The sequence below is a fragment of the Calonectris borealis genome, unplaced genomic scaffold, assembly GCF_964195595.1.
Source record: "Calonectris borealis unplaced genomic scaffold, bCalBor7.hap1.2 HAP1_SCAFFOLD_163, whole genome shotgun sequence".
Lineage (NCBI taxonomy): Eukaryota > Metazoa > Chordata > Aves > Procellariiformes > Procellariidae > Calonectris > Calonectris borealis.
The window spans coordinates 55,153-64,302 of record NW_027441549.1 but is presented as its reverse complement, the minus strand read 5'-3'; the positions used below and the strand labels follow the sequence as shown (position 1 = coordinate 64,302).

General features: G+C 49.1%; 1 long non-coding RNA gene across 1 annotated transcript; it reads left to right on the top strand.

Moving 5' to 3' along the window:
* The first annotated feature begins 1,105 nt into the window (after positions 1 to 1,105).
* On the top strand, positions 1,106 to 3,088 carry LOC142077149 (uncharacterized). The gene is made up of 3 exons (XR_012671582.1): positions 1,106 to 1,175; positions 1,925 to 1,977; positions 2,469 to 3,088. It is a non-coding gene; the product is annotated as an uncharacterized LOC142077149 (long non-coding RNA).
* Positions 3,089 to 9,150: the final 6,062 nt, after the last annotated feature.

The window sequence follows — 9,150 nt, the reverse complement described above, 5'->3', positions numbered from 1 at the left end:
AACATGGATCCAACTGGAAGATGCCTCCATGTGCATAATAGAGAAACCCTCTGTAGAGGGATCTGGACAGGCTGGATCGATGGGCCGAGGTCAATTGTATGAGATTCAACAAGGCCAAGTGCCGGGTCCTGCACTTCGGCCACAACAACCCCACGCGACGCTAGAGGCTTGGGGAAGAGTGGCTGGAAAGCTGCCCAGAGGAAAAGGACCTGGGGGTGCTGGTTGACAGCGGCTGAACATGAGCCGGCAGTGTGCCCAGGTAGCCAAGAAGGCCAACGGCATCCTGGCCTGTATCAGAAATAGTGTGGCCAGCAGGAATAGGGAGGTGATTGTGCCCCTGTACTCGGCACTGGTGAGGCCGCACCTCAAATACTGTGTTCAGTTTTGGGCCCCTCGCTACAAGAAGGACATTGAGGTGCTAGAGCGTGTCCAGAAAAGGGCAATGAAGCTGGTGAAGGATCTGGAGCACAAGTCTTGTGAGGAGCGGCTGAGGGAACTGGGGGTGTTTAGCCTGGAGAAGAGGAGGCTGAGGGGAGACCTTACTGCACTCTACAACTACCTGGAAGGAGGTTGTAGTGAGTTGGGTGTTGGTCTCTTCTCCCAAGTAACTAGCGATAGGACGAGAGGAAATGGCCTCAAGTTGCGCCAGGGGAGGTTTAGGTTGGACATTAGGAAAAATTTCTTTACTGAAAGAGTGGTCAAGCATTGGAACAGGCTGCCCAGGGACGTGGTGGAGTCACCAACCCTGGAAGTATTTAAAAGACATGTAGATGAGGTGCTTAGGGACATGGTGTAGTGGGCATGGTGGTGTTGGGTTGATGGTTGGACTTGATGATCTTAGAGGTCTTTTCCAACCTTAATGATTCTGTGATTTGAGTGAGGAACGATCCCAATTAATAGTCCTCAGCAGACTACATCGCTAACGTGTAATGCAGGGTCTGTACATGTATCCAAAGGTACAGTATGTCCATGTATTGTGTGTGTGTGAGTGAGAGAAATGCTATGTATCTATGAACCCTCACATTTAAAAAGCTGTAAGATACTAGCTGTGCTCTCTCAGATGAATGACAGTTGAGTAACCGGAGCTACAGAAGAGGAAGGGTGAGAGAGAGTGAGGGAGAAAGAAGCATCCGAATTGTACATTTCTCCATGCGGCGCCAAGAGCGGGAGCTGTGGTGAGTCCTGGACCCTTGGGCGTGCATCTCTCTTCTTCCGCGTCCCAGTAACTCCCTGCCCCGGTCTGCATCCCCCACCCCTCCCAGATCCCTACCCATGTCTGCCTTTCCCTGCCTCCTCCTGTCTGTTGCACTGTTCTTCATTCCTCCATTGTTCTCTTTTTGCCTATCCATCTGTCTGCCTGGCTCCCTGACCCTCTCTCTTTCCCTCTCTGTCATTTTTTCCACTTACCTGTACTCCTGTTCTTCTCTCTATTCTTGCATCCAGCCCTCTGTCCCTCTCTTTATCCCTCAGGGGTCCTGGTCCCTGTTGCTCTTTTTGTCTCTCCGCCTCTCTGTCCTTCTCCCTGTCCCTGTTTTTTTTCGTGCTGCATCTCTCTGTCCTGCTTCCCATCCTCTTTTTCTGTCTCTGTCCCTCTGTGCTGTTCCTTGCCCCTGTCCCTCTCCCCCAGCCCCCCCATTCTCTGTCGTTCTCCCTGCCCACCCCCTGCAGCCATCTCTCCCCCAGTCTGTCCTGCTCGCTGTCTCTCTCCTTTTTTCTGTATTTCATTTTCTGGCTGCCTGTCCTTCAGCTTTTTTTATATCCCTCCTGTCCTTTTTTGCTATTCCTCTGTTCTTCTGCCTGTCCCTCTCTTTTCTTTCTATGTCTACTTTTATCCAGATGTCTAACCCTATTTTTTTATTATTTCCTGTCTCTCTTGTGTCACATTGCTTTTAAATTTTTTTTTTCTATATCTACTTTTATCCAGCCATGAAAGTACAAGGCATATGGAAGGGATCCATAGTGGTCTGTAAATACAAGGTACGTCAATGATGTATGTCTACATTTTTCCTAAGGTACTTGTAGTGTGGACTTTAAAGTTAATATTAAGAATGTGCCAATTCTCCTTCTATAGTTTTTTATTAAATATTTTAACACAAATACTAAAATAAAATAAGGTCTGTTCTGGAGCATGTTACGCCTATGCAAAGCTTACTTCCCTCATTTATTTCCTATTCCTGAAAGCATGGTCTTCTGTTTTTGTGCGCTTACTATTAAATGATACTGTGAAAATAATTTTGTACCAGAAGAGGAAAGAAACTGTTTGTAAGAGATCAGATATTCAGAAGAAACAGACTTTGTTTTCATTATAAAAGCTTTATGCTTTTTCAGTGAATAAGTATTTAAAATATCTTATAGTAGTAATTGAAAACTTTACTGACATACTAGTATCTGTACTTAAGGCAATCAAAGTCAAAGAAGAGACATGGACAAATCAGGACAAATTGGCTTCGCTTCTGCATGTTTTCCAGGCTTTCCCAAGAAACATTAGCGGCCTTGTAACTAGTGACAGTGAGTCCTGATGTGGTTTTGGTGAGTTATTGCTTCAATAATGTCCTTTTTCCTTAACCTACAGTGTGTAATTTTTGACTTCAGTTCGAAAGAGATTTTCCAAAATGGAAATATTTCTCATTCAAAGGAGGTGCATTTTATGAACTTCCCATCAGAGTGGATCTTCAGAGATGATATACTTGGCAGTAGAAGTCATCAGCAACAAGACTTTTTGTTCTCTTTAAAAACAAAAACAAAAAAAAAACAAAAAACCAAACCAAACAAAAAACCCCCAGTCAATTTCCTCCCAAAGACCCAAGCACAGCACATCTTCCAACAGTTGATGGCGTCATTGGTTCCCAGTTGTAACAGTTGAGAGATCATGAAAACGTGTTCCTCTGCATGCTTCAGTACAGCCAAAAGCATTAGCAAATCTGCCAACCCTTTTTGGTAGCCTTATGTATTACAGCACTGGGGATTTGATATTCCCCACCATACCCTCCATGCTGCCCCACAAAAAAGTAAAACCATATGGGAGATCTCTTATCTCACTGATTTTTCTATCATAAATGAAACTTTAAAAAAGAAAGTTAAAATTGTATAATTTCCAAACTGACTTGCATTGTTTAAACTGCAACTGCCAAATACCTGTAGCATACAATTTATTAGGTGTAGTTAAGCAGTTAGGTAGTTGCTCTAAATGTTTAAAAAGAGAGGCAACTGAACGTTACGGGTTTTTTTCCCAATCTTTTGACCGAGTGCTCTGAAGTACTTTATTTCTGTCTCGCTTTCAATGGCGCATTTCCCCGGCAGTTCGGTAGCATCAGTCTCGGCGCAGCTGGCCAGGCGTCCTTCCTAGTCACATAACACACGCAAAACCCCAGTCAAATGATAGCTGTGTATTGTAGAGATAGATAATTTAACGGTATGAATTCACAGCTCTGCAATTTAAATTAATGCAAAAGGAAAATCAAATACTTTTATGGTATAAGTCGTCTTCTTGTATGTAGATAAATGTATGCACACCTTTTTAGCATAAAATGAATTGCTGAGATTTGTTATTTCTTTTTCATTTTACTCTTCAAAGTTTTACACTTCACTTTCAACTTTATCGACCAAGCAAGCGAGATGTGCAGCAGCAGCAGCAGCGCAAGGGCTGGAGCTGCGGCGGCGGATCCGTGAGCGTAGATGCTGATTACCGTACACCCTTGTCCTGCAGCCTCACGGGGTTATCTCCCTGCAGCGGTGCTGTAAGGAAGGGATGAGGCGTTTTCCGACACCAGCGAGAGTGTTTACTTCTCTGCTAAGAACGCGTTCAAAATCGTGTCAATTAGTCTTAACGCTGATTTTAAGCGTTCGAATCGCTCTAGCTTTTAAAGGACGTGTTGTATTTCAAGCTGTCCTGTTTGCCTAGCATCCTCCTTTAGCTCAACTACTACCCTATCCCTTATCCTGACTGAATTCCTCTGCTGCCTTCGGTGCTATTTTTTTAATATGCTGAAATACCATTTGGGATTTTTGTTTTTCAGATGTCTCGTTGTAAGCGTCCCGTGGTGCTCAGGAGAGACCCCCGGCCCAGGTTTGCCTGCCGGTCGTTAAACATGCTGAGGGTAAGGGGCCAGCTGCCAGCCTGCGGGACAGGGACTGTGGGGGGCTGCAACCGTTTGGGGGGGCCGCCCCTCCTTTATTTTTCTAGCAGAGCCCCCCTTTTTGGCGGGGGTCCGTGTGTACATACGTAAATGGCATTATTAAAGTAACGAGCTGCCGGTTGGGGCCGTTTCCCTTGTTTTGTGCCTTTTTGGGGAGGTGAATAAAAAGGGGGGGTTTTGGGGTCTGGGGGGGTGATGATGTCATTTGGGGCACCTCAACATCACCCGAGGGGTGATGATGCCGTGGAGGAGCAGGTGAGTGGGGAATGGGGGGGGGTCCCCCCCAAAAAAGGGGGTCACAGACCAAAAATGCCTGAAAATTCACAGTCAGGTTTCAAAAATTTTTAAAAACTGTAAATATATGTGTGAGGCATTGAAATAGAGAAAAATCTCTGATTTTTATGTATATTGAAAAATAATATTCATTTACATATATAAAAGAATTTCAAAATAAGAACCTATATCTACTATGTTGTATAAAGGATTTTAGTGTATAAAAAAATTCGAAACACATATATAGGGTTTTAAAATACAAAAATAACTCATGTATATATAAATTAAAAAATAAAGGACTTTAAAATGCAAAAAGGATGATATATTTTGTATATGAAGGGATTTCAAATAGAAAAAATTCTGAATAGATATAGCTATCTACACTTACTGCGTGTTACCTAGAGAGTCTAAATAGATATTGTATGTAATCTAAGAGATTATATATAAGTGTAAACAGATATCTAAGTCTAAATAGATATCTAAGTCTATAAAGATATAGGTGGTGTAAATACATGTAAGTGTAAATAGAGAAATCTATAAAGACATTTAAGTGTCAAAATATGTAAGTCAACAGATATATAGTCTGAATAGGTATTATATATAATAAGTGGGAAATAGGGGGGATAAGTGGGAAATGGGGTAAAAGTGAAACATAAATATATTCACTAAATATATGTACGTGTAAATACATTAAGTGTAAATGTCTATGACAGATAAGGTTTTTAAAATACAAAGAAACCCTGTTTATAGAAAGGATTTAAAAACTCGACACCCCCCCCTCGAAATACCTCTTTATTGAAGATAAAAGATATTGAAGATATAAAAGCGCTTTCAAAAGCTGCCTCTTCCCTGTTCTCCTTTTCCGCCTTTTCCCATCCTGATTTGGGGCCAGTTCCCCCAACAGGGACTTTCCCCTGCAGGGCCATGCACACAGAGCGGGACCTGCCGCCATGGCATAAAAATACCACAAAACCCCTGATTCAGGGTCTGCAAGACATGAAAAAAAAAACCCTCACAATTTTTGGGGAAAAATACCCAACTTGGAGCTCCCGGGAAAGCCAAATCCACCTGGATTTGTGCAGCCGGAAAGCAAAAAAACCCCCATTTTCATCCACAAAACCAAAAGCAAAAATCACCAATTTTTGTTGTGAAAAAGCGTTGAAAAACCTCCAAATTGAATATTTTGGAAAAGGAAAAAAACCCCAATTTTTATATTATAGAAAAACAAACCCCCCCCGCCATTTGGGGAAAATTTGGGGTGAAACACCAGCCATTTGAGGGGCATTGCTCGTGGTTATCTAGTGCGGGTTATCCAGTGCGGGTCAGTTATTGGGAACGGATTATCTGTTGCGGATTATCCCAGGTGAGTTAACTGCTGTGGATGGTCCCGGGCGGACCCCCTGGCGTAGGTCACCCCCACGCATGTCCCCCCACGCATGTTTCTACCCACCCCCGCCCCTCCCAGTGTCCGCCCCCCCTTTCCCATGCGAGGTTTTTCCCCCGTGCGAGGTTTTCCCCGTGACGCGCCCCCTGTATCCCCTGCCCTCCTACCTCGTGCCCGCACTGCCCTCCTCTCTCCTCTCCCTCCTCCCACCCCCCGTGTTCCGCACTGTCTCCCCGTAACCCCTCTGCCCCGGACCCCTGGGGTGCTGCCCACCCCGCCAACCTGCCCATTGCCCCCCGCCCAAACTCTGACACCCCCCTCCCGCTCCCCCGCACCCCGCTCCCACCCCGCTCTCCCTCCTCCTGCGTTTTGGGTTTGTGCTGAAAAGGGCGTTGATGACGCAGGGGTGTGTTAGTTCCTGCTGAGCAGCGCTTGCACGGCGCCGGGGGCTGTTCTGCTCCTCGCCCCGCCCTGCCGGCGAGCGGGCTGGGGGTGCGCGAGGGCCTGGGAGGGGGCACCGCTGGGAGAGCTGACCCCAACTGACCCAAGGGATATTCCAGAGCATATGATGTCATGTAATAAAACTAGGGGGGAGGTTGGCAGGGGGGCCGCTGCTGGGCTGCAGCTGGCTGGGCATCGGTCGGTTGGTGGCGAGCAATTGTTTTCATTTGTACCGCTTGTCTGTCTTGGGTTTTTCTCTCTGTTGGTTTCCCCCCCCTGCTTTTCCTTACAAGTGGAGTTTTTTCAGTTTTGCCCTTCCAATTCTCTACCCCATCCCACTGAGGGGGGAGCGAGTGAGCGGTTGCGTGGTGCTTAGTCGCCGGCTGGGATTAAACCATGACACAAGGTTAGTTGCAAGCCCTGCCTGGCTAAATGCTTTAGGCTCTCCGTGTTATTCCTGTCATCTTGATAGGCCATCCTTGTTCTTTACTGCTGCTTAAAGTGCCTTGTGCTCCATAAGCAGGCTGGGAAGTATGGTTGTTGCAGAAACTGCTACACCCTCTGCCTCCTTCTCAGGTTCTTAGCTTTGCCCTTTGTATGGGCTGCCGAGGTTGTCAGCTCTGCAGGGGACACAGGCAGCCCGCAGAGCTTGGCACCAAGCCATTCCTTTCCCCTCTGCGCAGCAGCGGTTCTGCCGCTGCTACAGGCAGCCGCTTGCTCAAGGGCGAGGGGCTGCGATGACACGACAGGCTACTGCATGCTTCAGTCGAACTAAGACGCCGTTCTCTGGGGAGCCGGTGCAAGGAGACCTCAGGTACGTTCTGTACTGCCGATGGCTCTTCACAAGGGAAGCGTGCTCTGGTTTTAGCAGAAAAAGGTGACGGTCACAGGCAGCCACCTATCACTGTGCAGAGCTCAGCTATTTGGCAGGTGTCTTGCTTGTTCAAGTAGAGGCGTATTCCTCGCCTTGCAGTCTTGAAGGCAAAACAATCAGGGGTTCAAGTTACAAAAGCCTTTTGACATCGGAGTGAGGTGGCAGCTAGGTTTCTACCAGCACCGTACTTAGCTGTGTTGCTAGCTGAAAATGGCTTGCAAGCCAGGAGATATGCAGAGGGGTCTAAAATAAAGAAACCATGTGTTGAAGTGATTGTTTCAAGGAGGCAATTTAGGCAGCTAAAGGAACCGAGCTGCTCACCTGTCACGTTGGCAGAACAGCCCCTCCAGCCTACTAAAAGTACTGCGTGTTGCAGGCAGCGAAGGGCAACTGTGACACTTGCTGGCAGGAGCGGCAAGGAGTGCAGAGCTACGCGCCCTGTACAGAGCAAGGATGGAACCTGCTGGGCTGTACGGTCATCTGCTGAGGACACCTAATACACCAACAGGCTTCTTGGCTTTCCCTGCTTCATTTCTAATAACTTTGCACGCTGGAGGGCAGGGTGGTAAGCAACATCGTGCAGTGTCTCTTCTCCAAGTGACAAGCCCTGCGTGGCAAGCAGGATGAGGAGAGCAGAGTGCTGATAGCACAGAGGCGAAGAAAGGTGCAAACACTGCAACAAAGCCCCAGGACCACCAGTGTATCGCTCGTTTGCAGGTCAGCCACTGGCACCGGGTCTGCTCAGAAGTGCAGTTTCCTGATCGACATAGCTGCCCCTCCCCTGCTCTCAGGGTGTCACCCGTGTGGCCTTATTTTTTTTAAATCTCTCTCCAGCATCTGTTGAGTCGCTGCTGTCACTCCCACAACCCAGACGGCCACATGCAGACCGAGACAGCAATCCCTGGGGCTTCCTCTGGGATAGAAAGAAACCTGTTCCACAGGTTCCCCGTGCTGCTTCTCCTCCCCAGGTAATGGGCTGGGGGGCACGGACAGAAACAACCACCGGACTTTTAAAGCAGCCAAAGGGAAAGGACTGAAATGCTGGAGCCACCGGGTGCTTTTTGGTACAGAGGCGATGAAGATTAGTGCCCGGGCCGCGAGTGGGAAAAGGGCAGGGAAATCTAAGCCCAGTACCGCCAGTAAGCAGTTACCGTCTTCCGATGGTACAAACGGGGCGGAGAGATCGGGAAAGGGTCGGTGAGGCGATGGTGGCACGCGGCGACCAGAATTTGGTACTGCAGCTCGGGAGCTGCGCATGCACAGCGGCGCGTTTTACCGCACTCACCGCTGCCACCGAACAACCGAAATTCGGTACTGTAGCTCATGAGCCGCGCATGCGCAGTGGCGCGCGTTGCCGCCCTCGCTGCTGCCACCGAGCGACCAAAATCAGGTACTGCAGGTCGGGCGCCGCGCATGCGCGGTGGCGCGCTTTTCTTTGCTCGCTGCTGCCACCGAGTGACCAGAATTCGGTACTGTGGCTCTTGAGCTGCGCATGCGCAGTGGCGTGCAGTGCGCTTTTCTTTGCTCGCTGCTGCCACTGAGCAACCAGAATTCGGTACTGCAGCTCTTGAGCCGCGCATGCGCGGTGGCGCCCCCCTTCTCCGCGCTGCCGTCCACTGGGAACGGCAATGCCGTACTGCGGTGCCTGCGGGGTGATGCCGCCGCGTTCGTTGCTTCGTCCTGGTAAGGAAACGCCGCTGCTGCCCCGCCCGGCGGGTGCTCACTGCTGCTGCCGCCCCGAAGCCGAAGTGTGGTACTGCAGCCCGGCGTTCGTGCGCCGGCTCTGGCCCCTCCATGCGCAGTCCCCATCCCGGTGCATCCCTCATCCTGGTGCATTCGTCATCCCGGGTGGCAACAGTTAGGGTGCCCCCCCCCCGCATGCCAGCACCCCCAAGAGTGTCGGCGTGTCCCGGTGCTGTCCCCATCCCTGGGGCAGCTCCCCATCCCCTGTCCCCGCGGCTGATCGTTGGGCTCTGGGGACAGGGGGCGGGGACCCCCAGAGAGTGGGCTGTGCTGCCATCGCTCCTTGGTGCTGGCCCTGC